Source organism: Callorhinchus milii, unplaced genomic scaffold, assembly GCF_018977255.1.
Source record: "Callorhinchus milii isolate IMCB2004 unplaced genomic scaffold, IMCB_Cmil_1.0 Scaffold15, whole genome shotgun sequence".
Taxonomy (NCBI): domain Eukaryota; kingdom Metazoa; phylum Chordata; class Chondrichthyes; order Chimaeriformes; family Callorhinchidae; genus Callorhinchus; species Callorhinchus milii.
Window position 1 is genome coordinate 12258202 of NW_024704756.1, and position 19017 is coordinate 12277218.

General features: G+C 39.8%; 1 protein-coding gene across 2 annotated transcripts in view; it reads left to right on the plus strand.

The window, feature by feature from the left end:
• aff2 (AF4/FMR2 family, member 2) overlaps nt 1-19017 on the plus strand; it is a 182574-nt gene that overhangs the window by 22879 nt on the left and 140678 nt on the right. The window lies entirely within an intron of this gene.

Sequence of the window (19017 nt, forward strand, 5' to 3'; positions counted from 1 at the left end):
GTGTCATAAAACACGAGAAGGCTGCAGCTTATGTAATTGATCAAACTGGAAATTTTCCAGCCATGACTGAGGAACCCAAACATTCAGCAGAAAATAGTGAACACTGACCGGCGAGCGAGTCGCATTGTTAATATCATCAGACAAGGTCCTGGAATACAGGGTGATTCTAACACTGACATGCTCTGAATGAATGGGAGGTAACGTAGAAGCAGGAGCATGCAAATCAAAAGTCTCAGAAAAACAGATCAAATTAATTAACAAACGAAGTAGCCAAATTTGGGTGGGTGTAGGTGATATTATTCGTCTGACCTTTCGCTATCTCTCAGACAGCTGAGGATTTGGAAATTGGGTGCCTTTACCAATTCAAATCTCGAATGCAAATCTCCATGGCAGATCCCAAATTTGAATTTTGACTCGCATGCAGACATTTCACTCAGCAGGACCCGAGATATCAAACTGGTTTTGTAAAGAGGTGCTCAATGCCCATCATCCAAACTGTTCATTTGCCCCAGCTCTACTATTCATTCCCCCTGTGCAGGGCCATTTATTTCCAGTTGATGACTTGCCACTCAGTCATATTTGTACAGAAAAAAGGTACTTGGGCGTTTAGCTGTGATGTTCTTAATTTGCTGCCACTGATGTTAATTCTGCCAGGGTTAATTACAAGAAACTGAGGAGCCACAGCAAACAGACTGTACCTCTCTCACTCCAATCATAGCTGAGTTGTGGCATGAGAAAATTTGTTCATTAATGTGAATCCCTAAGGGCCGCAGCATGCAGTTTTCTGAATATGAATCATAAACTGCAAACCCCTGCAGGAAGCACATGAGATAGGATTCAGAGGAGATTGACTGTTTCACTTTTATTGCTCTAGGAAAATGATGAACAGGCAGTCAAGAAATAAACCTGCTCGTGACATTTTGTGGGCAAATTTTAATAATTTGTATGTTCACGTTACATGCTTTCAAATATTAAAATATAATGGACAGACACTGATATGACAACCTTCTGGGTGTTACAAAGCAATACCTGGAGCTGCTATCGTCAAGCTGTAGCTCAAGACTGGTTAGTGTGTGTTTTTCTCTGAATTCCTTCATTAACATAAAGAGAAAGACTCACTTTAAGGTATGACAGAAAGAAAAACAGGTCATAGCTGAAGGAGGTTTTAACAAACTGAGCGATGCTTTCCTCATTATGTCAAATCTAAGGGCACTGTCGGCATCTTTATTCATTTATTGTTTAATGCCATCAATCCTGTGGCTGCCATGCACTCGCGATCCGGCTGATTATTACAATGTGCATTGCAGGATGCTGGCACCAACTCAATCATGTTGGCTATAATCGCTGAGAAGTTGACGCACATGATTCTGACAGTGGCAGTTATACACAGGGGCTAGCTGCACATTAACTGCTGAAGGCGATTCTCCAGTGTCATACGGATTGTGTCTCCTGATAAACCACCTGACGATGGCCAAACACTTTATCAGCACGGGAGAGAAGATTATAATTAGATCCTGGTCTCCATACTGTTTACTGCGAGCTGACTGATAAGTAAAGTCAGAAGCTTTCAGATTAAATTATATGAATGATTTCCTTCACTGAGCTCACATTTGCACTTAGAAGCCGTAAGAAGGATTTGAAAAAAATACTTGTGAATGTCTTCGCATAAATTGACTCAAACCTCTTTAGAATCAAGGGTACGATTTTCAAAACCACAACCTTTTGCGCCCTTTAGAAAAAAGGAACATGATTACCCGTTTGAACCGCCTGTTTCAATTAATTGTTGCATCAATTGGGTTTTAACTGATACAAGTGTTGAGGTTGCAGCTAATTCTGGAAACGATGAAAAGCATTTATGATTATGAGGCGATACAAAAATGGACAACGATGCAGCTTAACCATTACATGTTGCAGAGTTCCGATGTTGTCGTTTCTTTTTGAAATGTTCATATATTCCACAGCTTAGAGACGATTCCTTGCGGGGTTCAGCAAAGGCAGACTCACTGCTCGTATTAAGGATACACATATTGACGATACGCACCACTAACCTGGAACTGAATGGTAGATCAAGGAATGCAAAGACAATCATGATTTCAATGCTCCCTTTATTTTTACACTCCCGTTTGGTTGATTTTGTGCAACTTAAATCTCTAGATTTTAAAACAATCATATATTCACTTCAGGATTCTCGCATGGCCTTAAACCAGAAAATAAATGTCTTCCTGTCGCCTAACACACAACAAATGTATGCTCAAACACTCGCACATGCACACACACAAACACACGTATACACATACACATAACTGAAATAGATCTGCTTGAAGTATGCCTCTGAGACACTGCTAGTGACAATTCTAACTGTCCATTTCCCCTATGCCAACTTCCCACGTTAATAATAATAATAATCCTTGCATTTGATATAGCGTCTTATCACGTCTTCGAGACATGTCTCGGAGCGATTCGCAGAATGTACTGTAAAGCGAATTGACTGTATATTTTGTGGGCGAAACGCGGCAGCCAATTGCGCACAGCAGCATCCCACAGATTGCACAGTCATCCTATCATTTTCAGTTGGGAACACTAGCATTTGCCATCCAGGAGATACGTCATAGCATTCCTTGATAAATCTGCTTGGAGACTTTCTTGAACAATGGAAGATGAGGCCTGCCTCCCAGTCTCATGGGTTGGTTTCATTTCCCTACTGTGCTTGAGGCTGTCTTTCTTCAGGGAAAGCTTGCTTCTGATCATAAATCAAAACTGAGACTCAAAGTCGAACCTCCTTGTTGGGGTTACAGCGCTGTGCTATTAATATTGTTTGTGCTTCCTGCTTCATGTTTTGCAGTTTGTGTGCATCAGTCTTTCCAGGGTAAAATCATACCCACAGCTGGCCTGCCAAACAGCAAAATTGCGTGAGTTGAAGTCTTGGCTTTACAAGACTGTGAAGATATGATTGATCCGCCAGATTTGACAGTCGGAACCTAGGAAGATTGGAACAGGAGGAAGCCATTCATTCCTTTGAGCCCCATTCCACTAGTTTATTAGATCTTGGCAGATCTTTTAATCCCAATTCACTGCCCTTTTTGCCTTAACCCTTTATACCTCAATTATTCAAGTAGCTGTCTATCTGTCTTTTGAATAGTATTCCTCCAAAATAAGCATTTCCCATTCCCCGGTAAAGAGCATGGCACTGCTCCAGTCCTTGGCCTGCTCTCTATAATTCACTGCTTGGAGACTAGCACAGGCTCATTCTTGCTTGCACTCTCTGGAGCCTTGCTTTTTCTCTGTTCACCAACTCACCTTGTATCTGGCTATGATCCAACGTTCATTGGGACCAGGTAATGCAGCCTGTAAATGCAGAGATCGTATCTACACCGGGGCCACTTATAGTAAAATAAACTTTGCAGGCCTCGCTGTGAAAACATTTTATGCAAACACTCGGTTGTATTTTTAGTAATGGCAATTTGATGCACAAGTTTTATGTTTGTGGAAACCGCAATGCTGTCTTTTGAGAGACAGATGTCGTAAGTCTTTCTCTGAGAAATCAGCGCCACTTAAATACTGCAGTGGGATTATGGTTGACACGGTTGATGAAAAGCTAAATTGAATGTTATGAAAGTCAGCCTTTTGATATTTTCAATAGAATCCAAGGAAACTGAGAAGAGGAGCTTTTAAAACGTCCATGTCTGTTGTTCTGTAGATCCAGTGTGATTTAATTTTTTTTGGTCAGCCGGGTGTCTGTCACATGCAGAACCCATTACCGTGTTTGAGAGTATCCAAAGCAAACTCAGAATTCCATGCATCCCATCTACACATGGAAACTCTAGAGATAGATTGTTGGGATGGAATAAGCACTCTCTCCCTGGAAGGATCCATCCTGCTTGCCTAATTCCGAAAACTATGAGGTGCAGGTTGGCAAGAGCCAAGGTTTGGGGACCCTTAGCCTTCCCGCTGCTTGTCCAGCTTGGACCACCCTACCCGTTAAGGCTTTGGTTTGCATGGTTAACAGTCCTGTTGATGAGCCAGTTGGCTGTGCTGTCATCAGCAGTGCCCTGGAAGACTGTGGACCCGCCTGGCTCAGGAACCAGACCACTGAGACCACCACAGAGGGCTGGGTGGAATCCAACATTCCATTGCCAAACATGTCACTTTGGAGCCAGTTCAGCTTCAAGGAGACCGGGCCCATCTCCCCCCACAGTGAGGATAGCGTAATTTAAGAGCTCTGATTTGTTTTCAAAAGATATGGACAGGATCGGTGTCATGATGCTGCAGGAGGAAACATGTTGTGTCAGTAAAGTGCATTAGTGTGTCGGACAATAGTTATACTAAACAATCAGGTGCACATCAGGAGCTTTGCCACAACATTCCCCGCAGTATGCACATTGTTACATGTTGGGTGTAGACATTTGTGCTTCTAACACTCTACAAATTTAACAAGTGCGGCTTTTAACTGTAAGCAGCTTCTGGAACTTCATGCTGTGTTGCATTTGTTAACAGCTCAGAATAAAACAAAAATATGTGTTCCCAATTATTGTAAATTCTGTGAAATACAGTGTCGGAAATAGTTTTTTTAAAACACATGGTTTGCCATTTCTGTGCTTCCTGATATAGGCCTAATGAATGCAACTGCATTTTCTTTAGGCTCAGGGCTCAGTTTGTACAGCCATGTGGAACTACTTTGCTTGGTCAAAGTTAAAATGTAGCCTGTGCTTGTGAAAGCAAAAGACCGTGGTTATCACTAGATCGAACCAATGTGCTACTTGTTGCAACGCTGTATCTAAATACAATATACACAAGCTGCTGTTGTAAACTTCCATTGCACATTAAGGAAAGATGAAAATATTTGGGAAGTAAGAATAACTAACGGTTACGGTTATTCGCACTTCTTCATTCATAGAATTACAGTAGGAGATTCTGCACTTTGAACAGGTCAGACTATTCCCCCAATGCCTAGCTTTAAACGGTTGACGTTTGTGTCTGTTTCATTTTTTCTGATGCTCTTTCTGGAGGGATGTCTTGCTTGAATCATTTTAATCATTTCAGGGAATTTAATGTCACAATTTCAATAACATTTGAATGTGAATAATCTGTACATTTGCCAAAAAAGGGAGTGAAAAAGTAATTGTAGTCACATGTCATAATTATCACAGGGTTTGTTTGACCTCTCAGAATAAAGAAATTTACACACACTTAGGTTATCCACACAACTTGCGAATTGACAATGATTAATGGACTAAATATGGACAAACAAAGAAGTAACATTGGAAAAAATACAAATAAGTAATGTAGACAGAACTAGAATCTTGCACAACACAAGTATGTTTTAATAATGTTGCTAAAGTTTGTGCTTTGTGGTTTGCAAGGTTTACCAAAGAGGAATCTCATGCCTGAGATTCTAATTAGACTTAACCTGTAGGATCCATTTGTCTTAAAATTTAAGATTGCGCCAATTGTAGAATGTACCTAAATTCAGTCTCGATTTAGAAGCCAGTTATTTTTCTCACAGTTTTTTTCCTTAAAAACAAACAAGCTTCCAAATTTAGACCAAGATTAGGGATTTTCCACAAGTTTGCTCGAACTTTCAGATAAGGTGCTCTTACGGGCTAAGAAGAGGTGGAATTTCAGGCCTTTGGAGTCATCAGAGTTGTCTCGCGAGGACATTTCATCACCTGTAAGATTTTTTTTCCCACAATGGTTGCACCTGTGTGAAGATTTCCCACCTCACCTTTGTGTGTTCACACTTGGCTTTTCAACACCAAGTGTGCCTGTAGTTGCACTTTGCAAATGTCTCGTGTATGGAATTTAGCAACATAACAAGTCTTTGTAGATACCCCACATGGTATCAATTTTAGATATGTTTAACAACTAATCATTCGCGCATGCTGGGCAGAAAGACTCTGCAAGACAGATGGCTAAAACCTGCTGTAAGTAGGGATCATCTTAGAATTGCTACTCTGCCAGCCTAAATCCACTAATCTGATGCTATTAATGATTAGGTTCAGAAACTAGGATAAAATCTCACTCCGCAAATGTCATTTCAATAGGACTGTGATACTTTCGAGTCAGATAAATGCTCGAGGTAAATGAGCTTTAGGCAAATAGTGGGCACTTCCATTTGCTACAGGAAGGAACGTGGTAGTACAGTAGGCTCCTAAGATGTCACCAGCTGTTAAGATCTTAAGCAGCATCTGCCTTTGTACTGGAATCATACTCTGTACAAAACACATCAGACACAGGAAATGTTTGTTGACAGTTCACCTTTACTCAGGATGTGGCAAGTGCTCACACTCAGTGTTCTTCCAAGTGACAGTGAAGAACTGATCACTGCCAGGTTTTATGTCATGAATCACAGATAAAACACGTCTGTTCCTTATTCGGGATTATTGTCATCACATTGTGATTCTTACAGCACACAGCGTCTTAAAATAAAACTCTGTCCAAGTCTTAAGTGGGTTGACTTAAATGGACACTGTCCCTTTTCCTGCATCTTTTATAGGCCACTATAATTTTTCATGTATGCACACACAACATATATTTCTGATTTTCTGCCTTGTCAGGTGATTGCAATCTGCATATTTTAAACATGGATCATTAGATCAATTACATAAATGTCTCATCGAATTATTTTTGTTCTGTATTTTTTTAAGCTCTTTCCTTTATTTAGTTCCCTAGCTTATGTCTGTCCTCCATTTGTTTTTACAGTTGTCTTCTAGGCTGGCATCTGAGTCCTTTGAGAAGGCTTCCTAACACAATGTTCCAACTACTAGCCTGAGCAAATAAAAATATATTTAAACAAAGGGCACATTTAAGTGCCCGTCGTGAGTGCTATTTAAATTGTGAGTTGGGACAGCAGCTTTCTGCTGTTATAAGCACTAGATTGCCCTATAAAGAAGTCTAGAAAATCAATCAGAAATACTTTTGGAAAGAAAGATAAGTGTCTTAGAAAATAGGATAAGGAAGGAATTATTCCATTAGACTCTAGTTCTCCTACATTTGTGATTACTTAGCACTAAACATAATCGAGTGGATAAGTGAAATCATGATTATAATAATATAATATTAAATAATAATCCTTGGATTGGGTAGTGCCTTATCACGTCTCTGAGACGTCTCAAAGCTCTTCACAGAATGTACTGTCAAGTGAATTTACTGTATATTTTGATTAAATTTGGGAATACAATATATTTATGTGCACAGATATTTGTTTCACAGATATGTATATTCAAAACATAGATCAGTAAAATTAGTGTAGTTAGATATGAACAAGTACTTGAAGTCTTCATTAACGAGATACATTTAATTATTTGGGAACAAAACTATTAATCTTTTCATTCATGTTATAACAAAATCATTCATCTTTAATGCTGATTAAAACCCTCAATCATTCAGGGCAGAGATGTGTGTTCTGACAATTCACTTTATTCACTAGAAATCCTGTTTTTTGGGCTCATGGCCGATTGTTGACCAACAATTGTTTTTGGGGAAAAAGAACAGTAACACATTGAACTAATATATTTGTTCAAATGTTGCACATTCTTTTCAATTTCCCTGTGTGCAGGGGTAAATAAGGTCAACAGGTACTTCATTTTACGGAGAATTGCATTGGTAACAGTACTGATATCTGATTGTTAGCTGTCTTTATAGAATAATATACTTAATCAGCCGTGACCTTAAGAGGTTGATAGACTGGCAAGAGCTCTCATAGCCAAAGGCATCAAGTGTATAATATTGAAGTCCAGATCCACTGCTAGCATGGGGCAAGGTGAATGCAATTTAAGACAGCCATGGTAACATAGCTGTGAAATCTCCTGGGTGATTACCTTGTGTTTTACAGTTCTTTTGCTGAGGTGGGAGGGGACAATTTGTGATGATAATCCTTCAGATTAGCCCACGTTTTGTTAACACCTGAGCAACACTTGATAGTTAACTAATGCAATTTTGGCATGTTCTTTGCACTGTAAAGCATTTCTCTCTAAGCATACAGATGTGAACAATGAAAATCATTACTGGCATAATTATTAGGCTAATGTCAAAGATATTTCACTTGAGTTTACATGCAGCACATGCCAATATTTTAACATATATAATATATAATATTTGGAAGATTAAATTCTGGATTTTTTTGATCCTGTAATAGAAGTAAACGTGTTACCTTTTGGATTTATTAAGTATTCATGACTTTCAGTTGCTCTAGGTTTACAATGCATGTTATTCTACACAATTGTCTGAAATATAGTTGGAGTCTGGAAACTTCCTATTTCACAAAGAGCTCTGGTATCATGACATTGATCTAGATCAAAGCCTCATATTACGCTGCTGTCTGAGCTTCAAATGACTGCACACAGCGTTTCAGAGTTTTTTTTGGCAACGTTAGCCAGCCTAACTCTAGAGTGCAGATGGAAGCAGTGGTAACCATGACAGGTGTTTCATACAGTTCATTCTAATGGAATTGGAATTGGGTGCCAATGGGCAAATCACAAATTACCCGTAGCCTAATGTGTGTTCCAGCAACTTTGGTTCCACAAGTATTGGTTGATGTCTTCTTATTAGGGAAAGGAATCCAAATCTAGAATCTGAATATTACCCGAAAGAGATTCACAGGAGGAAGACAGAAGCTTTGCGGCTAGAAGCTTTTGCGGCTGTTTTTTGCATTCATGCTTCATATTAAAATGGAATATCGAGGTATAGCCTTCACTGTTTAGGAGGTGCAGAAGATGTGCCAATAGCTCCTGTGGTGATGCATTAATCACACAGAGGACCTGGCAGCCCAATACGAGCAGAGCAGCAGAAGGTGGACTCTGGAACGGGGTAGGTTTGACTCGGGGCATTAGGCTCATGAATGTGACAGCACGTCACTGAATGGATTATAGCTCACATCAGCAAATTTATTTGTGGCTGGGGATTTCTATGGGGCACAACTAGTTTAAACCAAGAGTCAGCATAAATCAGGTTTTAGTCTGTATTGAATCAGTATTTTATGATTTTGTTTTGCCAAGTTTCCGTGCAGCACTGTAAGAGTGCTTTGGGATGTCCTCCTGACGTGAAAGATGCTCTCTAAATGTAAATTGTACTGCATTTTGGCATTTTCAAACTGAATTTTACTCATATAGGAGCTGCATATCACAGCAAGCTGAATCTACAATGTTATTTGTTAGAATTGTTTTGCTTTGTGCACCTACAAAATGCATATCTGTTTGCGGGATATTGCTAGACACAAACTGGCTTGCTGCGTTTGCCTAGAAAATGTACTGTCACTACACTTTACAATGTACTCCTGTGAAGCACTCTGAAATGTCCTCCAGACATGAAAGGCATTGTATCAAATACAAGAATTATTATTGTTTGTGAAACGGAAGCAAATGTTTCTTAAATATGCATTAACTGCTGACTCTGTACAAACTATTTTCTCCCCGAGTTTATGAAATGCAAAATATGAAATGGAGACACTTAGGATAATTCTCAGTTGTCAGAGAAAACAAAGAAGTATCTTATTGATTGTGACTTGCTGTTGGGTAAAAGCCAGTGCTCAATTGAGTGGGAGTAGTATTGCATTCAGCTTCCTGGAATATTAATGACAAAAGGTTGGTTCAGAACATGTTTTCCCCCAGTGTGACACCAATTGACTTAATGCGTTCTGGACTGTGCAAAAACATTAGCTTTCCAATGTATTCAGCAATAGTTAAAGCATTAATGACAGAGTTCCTATCGTCCCTTCCACCTTTGTGAATGGAAGGAAAATGCCATACTATCATTTTAAAGTGAATAGCCATGATACTGATTGGTAGGCACTAACAACTGAAATTGTTTGTATTTTTGTGTGCCTGCAATGTGACGATTTTTATGTGAGTCTGTCTATATGTATGCTTTTTGTCATGTACATTTGCCTTGGTGGTTTTTTTTCCCCCCGTGAATTTTCTCTTTTTTTAAGTGTATTTGCCCTCCTCCTGATGGTCCTGAACGAATCTCCTGTTACTGGAGTGAGTTTGAGTGATTGTCACTGTTTAGGCAACTTTCAGTATGGCACCCGAGAGCAACCTGTTCTCTTATTGCCTTTTTGGTATCTTGACCGTCCCCTAGCTGCTCACTTGAACTTCCCCCTAACAGTGCGGTAAACGTTGCTGAATCATGAATCGGGGTTGTAAATGCACATCCTACCACCATGTGGCACAGCGAATTGACACTTTCATCGCACACCCTCTATTTGGTTTGTCTTTATGAACTAAAAATACTGCAAACTCAATTTAATTGCCCGACAACTAAAGATTAGAATCTGTACATATAACTTGAAAAATATAAGAAAAACTCTACAGTATTATCAACTCAGCCAAACTATGATTGACCTGAGCAGAACCGTGAGTTAGCCTGGGATAGTTAGTAGTACTCGACGTTAGTAGGATTCAAGCTACCTTCTCCCCACCTGTTGGAATTTTGAACTCGTATAATCTAGTGCAGTGTTGGGGGGGTTGTGGGTGATGGTTTGTCAGAGATGCAGTCCGTCGGATTAGACTTTAAACTGAGATTCTGTCTGTGTGTTCAAGTGGACTTTAAAAATCCTATGCAAGATTCGAAAAGAGAAGGGAGTTTCATCTGATGTCTTGTCCAACAATCCCTCAAGTAACATTGGTCATTCACTTCATGGCTGTTTGTGGGACGTCGCTGTAGGTAAATTGGTTGCTGCGTTTCCCCCACAAAATCCATGGCTACTTCACTTTGCAGCATATCCTGTGAAGCAATTTAAGACTTCCTCCTGAAATGAAGGGTGGTATCTCAGGTACAAGGATTATTATTTTACATGTTAAAATTGTAAATACCCTTGTCAGGATTTATCTCCATGTATTTACATGAAGGGATGGCAGGTTGAGATCAAGAATACTCTCAAATATTGATCTCCGCTGAGGAAAGACTGCTTTGTAGCGCAATGTTGGATCACACAGCAAGCATCACTGATGGAAGGCTGATGATCTGAATGTCAATTTGTTTTTGCTATCGGCACAGAACCTTAGCACAAGCTGCAGAAATCTAGTAAAATATAGGCAGCAATAATGTGGCAAGTATTACATTCCAGCGCATTTTTCCATATGGAAATGAAATTTGTACTATGCACAGCAACAATAATCATTTATAAAAAACATTATCTTGACTGGGGTTTCTTGTTTTATTGGTGGTGTGCTTCTGAAATTGCATAGCACAATCAATGTATTGTCCAATGGGACTGTTCTATTAGGGTGTGATTGAGCAATGATTCACACAGCAATTACCCACTCTGATCTAGATTTTCATGCTCTCCTAGCTGACATCAGTGAGCCATGGCTGTGTATAAAGCCTTATTGTGTGCCTGTGGACATATCTTATGTGCAAAGAAAAGACCTTTAGAAGCATGATACTGTTTAGCATTTAATATGCACCACAAACAAGGGGGAATCTGTTGCTGTTGTACGTTGCTACCTGAACTCCTACAGAATCCTAATCAGAGGGAAACAGAGTTAAAAAAAAACAGTAATTGTTTATGCTATTTAGTTGAAGGTTATTGAAAATATCGAATCAAGCAAAATACAGGCTTTTAAAAAGGGGATTGTATCCTTGTATTAGGAGCTGAGGTTATGATTGTTCTGTGAAATGCTGTCCTTTGAGGTGATGAATGTGGTGTGGCCTTGGAAGCAAGTTGTGCAGTTTTAAACCAATGTCCGCAGTTTACAATATTTGCTAATGTGGTATTTTAGTTTTTAAGTGGACAGGTTTGATATAAATGTTCGTGATACAATAATAATCAGTCTGATGTGGGGATTGCTGTCTTGGAAAATTTAAAAGCATTTTGCTCAGATTTTGATTATTACCACCAATGAGGTCTGGTGAGGTTAGAGACAAAGATGGAGACAGAACGGCTGCTTTTATTTCATATCGACGCTGTGCATTTTAAATTGTTCACCTGGATGACCCATCAATAAACCTCGCCCACAAACCTCGCTTTAGTAATCTCGTTTTGAAAGTAAACCTCTCTCTAATGAAATGGTGTGAAAGGTGAAGTATGCTCAAATGGATGTTATGCAAATGTTCTTTTAACAGGGGCTCATTAATTGTGGGCAGCGAGTTCTCCAGCTCAGAAATGAACGTGTTATTTCAACTGAAGAAAACCCCAAACTCTTTAAGCACTTCTCCGTACTGAATGGTAGCTAGGAGCTGGCTAGGATCCGGCTTTGTTCTCCTAGGAATGGTTCAGCAAGTTTTTGGCAAACATAACAGCACCCAAGGTCCCACTCCACCTCCTTTGGACAGCTCTGTAACTGTCGGGCCCTGTTTTGCATTGGCCTTTCTCCTCGGATTTGTATTCATTGGAAAACATAGTTGCATTGTTGCCTGTTTGATCAGCAGCGAGGCCTTCAACCGAACTGAGAAGTGTTGTAATGCTGAGTCGCACGCTGACTGCCCCGTCTGGAAACTCACAGTTCTGCAGACAGTCGAAGGTTCAGGTCATAATAAAGAGAGGAAATTATAGTCAAAAAAAATTAAAGTGAGTTAAAGACCAGAAATAAAGAGAGAAGGAGAGATCTGGGTGGAACAAGAAGGGAAACATTTAGAAAAGAGTCAGATTTCACATGCTTAAATGATTAGGGGAAAATGTATAAAACATTTTCGGTAGAAGGTCAGGCTGATTTTTCCATTCATCGGTAATGTGTGGATTTATGATATGATTATAATGCCACCGCCCAAATTGTTAATTTATAGACAGAGATTATATTGTTCTCGTCTGTAAATTCACGACAAAATTTAGAGGATCGCCACCATCTCAATGTGTGTGAACAGTACGTTACTGTTTGATACTCTGATTTCGAAGGACATGTAAAGCAAATGTACTGCAATTCTGATTTTTATTCGAGTAGCGGGTTCAGATTATGCCAGTGTCCAGCTTCTCAAAAATCCATCAACCAGTCTGCGACCATTATTTTATCACCTCCCTGACTTCAGATGGTTCATCAGATTTGAACAAATCTTTATAATTGTCCTCCCATCAGACATTGAGCACCTTCCAATGACAAATGGGCCCGTAGCAGCCTCTGTGTCCTATTTATACCTCTGCAAGATCTAACATGTCAATAAAAATACAGTAATTTGGGGGATTTTTCACCAAATGTGACAGGCGATTTTCCTTTCATCATTGTCTGAATCTCTTTTTGAAAGCAGGCATTGCTAAAAATCTGTCAGCACATCCGAGAATACAATGCATCTGCAAACATTCCAGACTGGAACACTAACTTGTCACCACAATCATTTAAAAAATATAATATTGAACTTTCACCAGAATAGATAAGGAGCTTTCTCTCATCAGATAGCTGGTCGATCTCTGGACTGTAACAACTGGAACCTATTCCTGTAATCAATAACTGGGGGCATTATTAAGTTGAAGACGTAAACAACTAGTGTGGCTTAAAAATGAGGTGGCCAGAATTATCCTTTGTTGCCTGTGTATTGGTTGCCAGCTTTAAACACTGTTAAATTCACACCATGCTAAAAGTCACGCAAAACTTACAGTTGTTGTGAAATATCCATTTATAAATAGTTGCTAAATAGCACCAAACCTAATCACCTTTCCAGTATGTATTGAAAACTTGATATTTAGTTTGAAGTGATATTTGACTACCTGCTTGTATTTTTAAAGTATTCTTTTCCTGCTCGCTGAGGTGAAGGATACCAGTGTTCAGAAATAGGATACATTTTCATTTTTGACTTCCATTGTGAGCGTCAAGTGGTTTCATTACACCAGGGCCAGATGTGGAGCAAAGCTCCTTCCACTCTGACCCTTAAATATGCCTCAGCTAAAACTATAGAATAGTACCCTTTGCTGCACCGATGGGAATATTTTCAGTTCTCACACCAGCCATCTGGTCTGTCTTAGTCCTGAGATTCTTAATGTAAGTGTTTATTTGTACTGATTTATGAGCAGTTTTGTGCTATGGGCCCACACTCGGTATACATTGTGTGGGGACTGCCCAAACCCACTTCATGTAAGCCCTTGCAGCTGGTAGAGAGGGAGACTCATTTCATCAACCTGGGCTCTGTTCAAACCCCCAAACCCCAGAGGTGAAAGAACAGACCCTGTAACTTCTGGCCTTATTAAATAACAATTGACGTGTGGAATGAAAACAGCATCGCCTTTATTCATTAGAAACATTAATAAGGCAAAAGGTATGAAATAACCTTGTCAGAGTATTACCGAGGCACAGTGAAGCTTTGATTATTGCATCTTTATTTGCTCTTATTATTTAGTTGCTCGGCTGCGCAGAACATTCGCAGTTTCGTTGCTCCAGTTCGAAAAGATAGTTTGCGACCTGATTCCACTTCTGCTGCAGCAACAGTGATGAGGTGGACATTTCAGTGGAGACCCGAGCTCTATTTTTGGACGCCACTTTCTATCTCAAGCTTTAAGAGCACTTTGGTCTGAGGTTATCGTAACCCAAGTGCTCCAGTCGGTGAGCCAGCCCAAGTTTGGTCATTTCACTGAGGTTGTTTCAACTTCTCGCCATTTGGCCCAACTCGAACCGAGTGCAGCTGCTCACATCCAGGCCTTTGAACATGTGCAATTGCACTTCACAAAAAAAACATGAAAAGGTTTCAAAACCTCTGAAAGTGGCGGTGTACGTGTGTTCGGGCGTGGGACTCCTACTCCTGCACATATGTCAAGTTTTGGAGGTTTGTAGAATCATTAACTGAATCAAAGTCATACGTACGCTCATTTCTGCAAATTCATGATAGGCTGCTAACTCTGAAGTTATCACTCAGTCAGAAACCGCAACTGGAATAATCCACATCATCATAAACCTTTAATATCAGATTTTAAAAAAAATTAACATCACTTTCCTGTTTTGATTAAATGTATGACATTTAAAAAAAAAGTACAGCACGCAATCCAGTGATGGCTGGGTAGGTTGATGAACCAGGCGATTCCCAACTTATACGCACAGCGCACAAATTTACACCCGCCTCTGCAAAGCGCTCGGGGACGCTACCCCACGTGAAGGGCGCGGTATAAATGCAAGTTGTTGTTGTCATTTGAAATCTTTTGATGTTGTTTTCGTAAGGGCAATTACACGTGAGGAAAAATAATGTGAAAAGGTTTGGGAGAAGAGCATGGATTAGAGTAGAAAGTTCCAGTGAGATCACCAGCACAGACACAACAGACCAAATGTCCTCTGATGGGTAAAGATTCCCTTATAACAATGCTGTGTTGGCAGTTATACACAGGTATATTACTGTACACTCACATCATCTTGTGTCCAGCCCATTTTCTATCACCTCCTTTACTGTCACTGCCTACCTTTTGGTTACCCACTCTCTATAGTCCCAGTCCATTTCTGTGCAGCCCTATTTATTTTGATCGATTAGTAATAGTTTTTTCTTCACCTATTTGGCCCTTTCATTTTACAATAAATGTGTGCAAAACGTACACTTTATTCTACATTCTAGCTGTCATTTCAAGTTCTTCTGGCTCCGGTCTGCTCCACATCCCCCATCCCAACCGCCCTACCATCGGTGGCCGGGCCTTCAGCCTCTCAGCCCCTAGGCTCTGGAACTCCATCCCCCCAGTGCCTTCGCCTTGTCTCCTCCCTTTCCTCCTTCAAGGCCGGTCTCAAGACCTTTCTCTTTGACCGTGCCTTCAGCTCCCCTCTCGACTCTCTACCCCCTCCTCGCTCCCTCCCTTCCCTCCCCTCATCCTGACCATTTCCCCCCTGCTCGGGTCCTGACCCAACTGTCCAGCGCTTTGGGACGTCCTCCTGACGTGAAAGGCGCTCTATAAATTAAATCTTGTTGTTGTTGTTGTAAGTACACGTCAAAGAGACATGAAAAAAGATTGGGACTGTTTCCAGACTGTTCAGTCACCTTTTATTGATCATTTTGGGACCTGCAAGGTTTGGAAAGAAATAACATTTACAAGTGAAAAGCAGTAGCACGGAGATCACCAGCACAGCAGAGCTGTTTTGGTCCCAGTTTCTGAAGAGTGCGCTCGTGCATTTTGCTGGTATAATAATACCATGGCTCCACTTTGGAGAGGAAATGGAAAGATCTTAGCTTGTGGTGGTGCACCTAACCCACCTCATCCGGTTGTGGTTTCAGCAGTGCCAGTTCTAAGACAGTTGCTGTGCTTCAAGGAGCAAAATGGATCTTGATGGCTCTGAAACAGGTGATCTCGAAATCTACATGGTGATGTCCATCCTGCTTCAAAACGGATCTAGAGTGGAAGAACAATCAAGGCAACGAAGAGCAGAGATCAGGACAATGTTGACTTTAGTTGAAATTGATTCACTTCCGTAGGATACCTTAGACCACTTCAGCCCAAGTACTTGCGGATTCGTGAAGGGAATATATGCACTGTAACCTATTTAATGCGTTGACTGTCGCAAACAAAAGGTTAGCTGAGGCTGAAAGTCTCTTGACCAAGGTGGTCCTCAGGGGCCCTAATGCTAATAACAGTAAGGCAGGAAATGCGGTTTTAGCTGGTTAGACCCCAAAAAATAAGAAGGGAAAACAGGCACAGTGTTGTGTTTTCCAGCTACATTTGAGCTTCACAGAGATTAAACACCTCAATGGATGAAAGCAAAGCTATTGTGTCATTTGCCACTAGGAAATTATAGTGTTGGATTGCAAAGAACTATCAGCTGTTGTAGAGGGAGTTTTAAGTGCTCATTACTCAGCACTGAATGGTCTGGGTTTAACATTCATCATCCTGTGTTGTCAAAGTTGCCAAAGTGTTAGCAACAGTTTGAAATTGAGCCAAAATGACACAAAGGTACACATATTTACCCAAATAATTCCCTGTGAAATAAATAGCTTAGATTTGTGCAAGATTTGCGGAGTAGACTTGATGGGCCAAATAGCCTATTCCTTTCCCTTTGTTCCTAACATTAGTTTCACTTTCACCAAGAGGGCTGCTGATGACTGAAAATACCTAATGCACGTTTATCTGTAACATTGTCGCTACTGAGTAAAACTGTCAGTTTCTTTATTGCTGCTATAAACCTTCTATTTGCACCAGTGCTTGCCTGACACTTGTATTTTGCATTGTTGCTGTTGCACCATGCTGGACATAAAGTTCTGCCCATGTCTTCGTAGTCAATGTCAGCACTCCTTCAATGATAACCTCAAAAGGAAAATCAGAAACCATAGGGTTCGTGTTACAAAATTGTTTTTAATCTGTTCGCAGGAAATTCCGCAACAAGCAGGAGGCAAAGAAGAAAACTGATTCCAACGTATTAATTTTGGCTTCCAGGAGATGGAAAATCAATAAAATTATCTATTTTTAAAACGTTTTGTGCACGTCAGATGTCATTGCTTGGAAATTCCGAATATCCTGAGTTTCCTGTTGAAAGCCAGTATAGCTTTTAACTGGCCTACTGGGGTTTCCATACCTTTCTTACCTCAAAGTCTTCGTGTAAGAACTTTGGCATTGCTACATTACTCTGCTCCGCAGGTGGATCAATGCCGTTTGTTGAATAGGCTTAAAATGGCCTTCTCCTGTTTATGTGCAATTTCTGTGCAAAATACACCTTGATGGTTACTCGGCAGGTATTAAGGGGAATGACAATGACATTCTGCTGGCAGACCTGATAGAATTCCTGGCACTGTGCAAATGCCTAACATAAGAGAAAGTAATTCAGCTTTCCATCGATTTACACCGATCTAAAAACATGGCCTTCAGCCTTGATGTAATAATATGTTTTCATCTTTAAATCTAGTTAGCTTTGGAACAAATTGTGACCATTGTAATATTCTACCCACAGAAATAAAACATGTAATACAGTAATTATGAGCTACCATTCTGTTTATAAATATGAATGTTTTGGTTTTTGACTGGTTTCTTTTCCCTGTGGTTATAATTTTATCCTTTTGTCTCTCCACACCTCTGGAGTGGGATCAGGTTAGTTTATTTAATCATATGTAGAAGGAGTTGTGAAGCATGTGAGAGCTTGAATTTAGGTCAGGATCCACTGATTGACTTGATGATCTCTTCAGGTTGTGTTGCTTGCCATTGTGTAGCCTTACAGCCCTTAAAGACTAGGCTGTTGCAGGACACAAATCATGAGGTGTACTCCTGAATCCTGAATCCTAAACACTATTCATTCATAGCTACCAAACTGTAATATATTCAATTATAAATCAAGTATACAATATTTTTACAGTTTCGCTTTTGAACTATCATGTGCGTTGTAAAAATGCTAACATTTGCCACAAACCTCGGTTTAAAACAAGTACTTCAAAGCTTTCAAAGCAAGTAGATAAGCTGTAAAGATAGTAGCACTTACCAATAAAGTGACAAGCTGATAAATGCATTTCTGAAGTATTTCAACTACTTGACTTTGTAATACGCCTAATCTAATCATCAGGTACATTACTCACTAATTATTGCACTTCTTTATGTTCATTATTCTTTAAATACAATTTAGCTTATTACAAATCTCTTGTCTAATAGGTTATTGTTACTGTAGTTTTCTGAGTTTTTGAAGTGTCTAGTTCTGTGCTCCTATAGCTTCAATATTCTTGTGCCTAATATTCCTTTCTGCCATTTTATGAAAGGCTTTTATGATCCAATTTATAAGAATTTGGAACAAAAGCCAACAGATTTATAATATAAAAAGTAAACCACTTTATCCTTGATTGCTTTTAGAGATTGATTATCGTTAACATGGTATATAATTGTAAACATTATTGCAACTAATATAATAGAGGGGCTAAATAATCAACCACAAGTTTAATTAGCTGCTGTTTCAGATTAATAATTGACATTTTAATGCCGATGGAGAGATTGCTGTATAGTATTTAATTCTCCTAGCAGTATGGTTCATTCCTCATTATATCTCACCATGTGAAGCATTCAGTAGATCTGTTTACAATACTGGAAAATTGGTTGGAGCTATTTGGTTATCTTCCAACTGCAGTTGAGCTCTGCAGAGATTAAATGCTTCACTTTTATAACAGATATTGGTATTAGCCTTTTGTATTTTGTGGGGCGGGGGGGAGAAAAAGCAGATG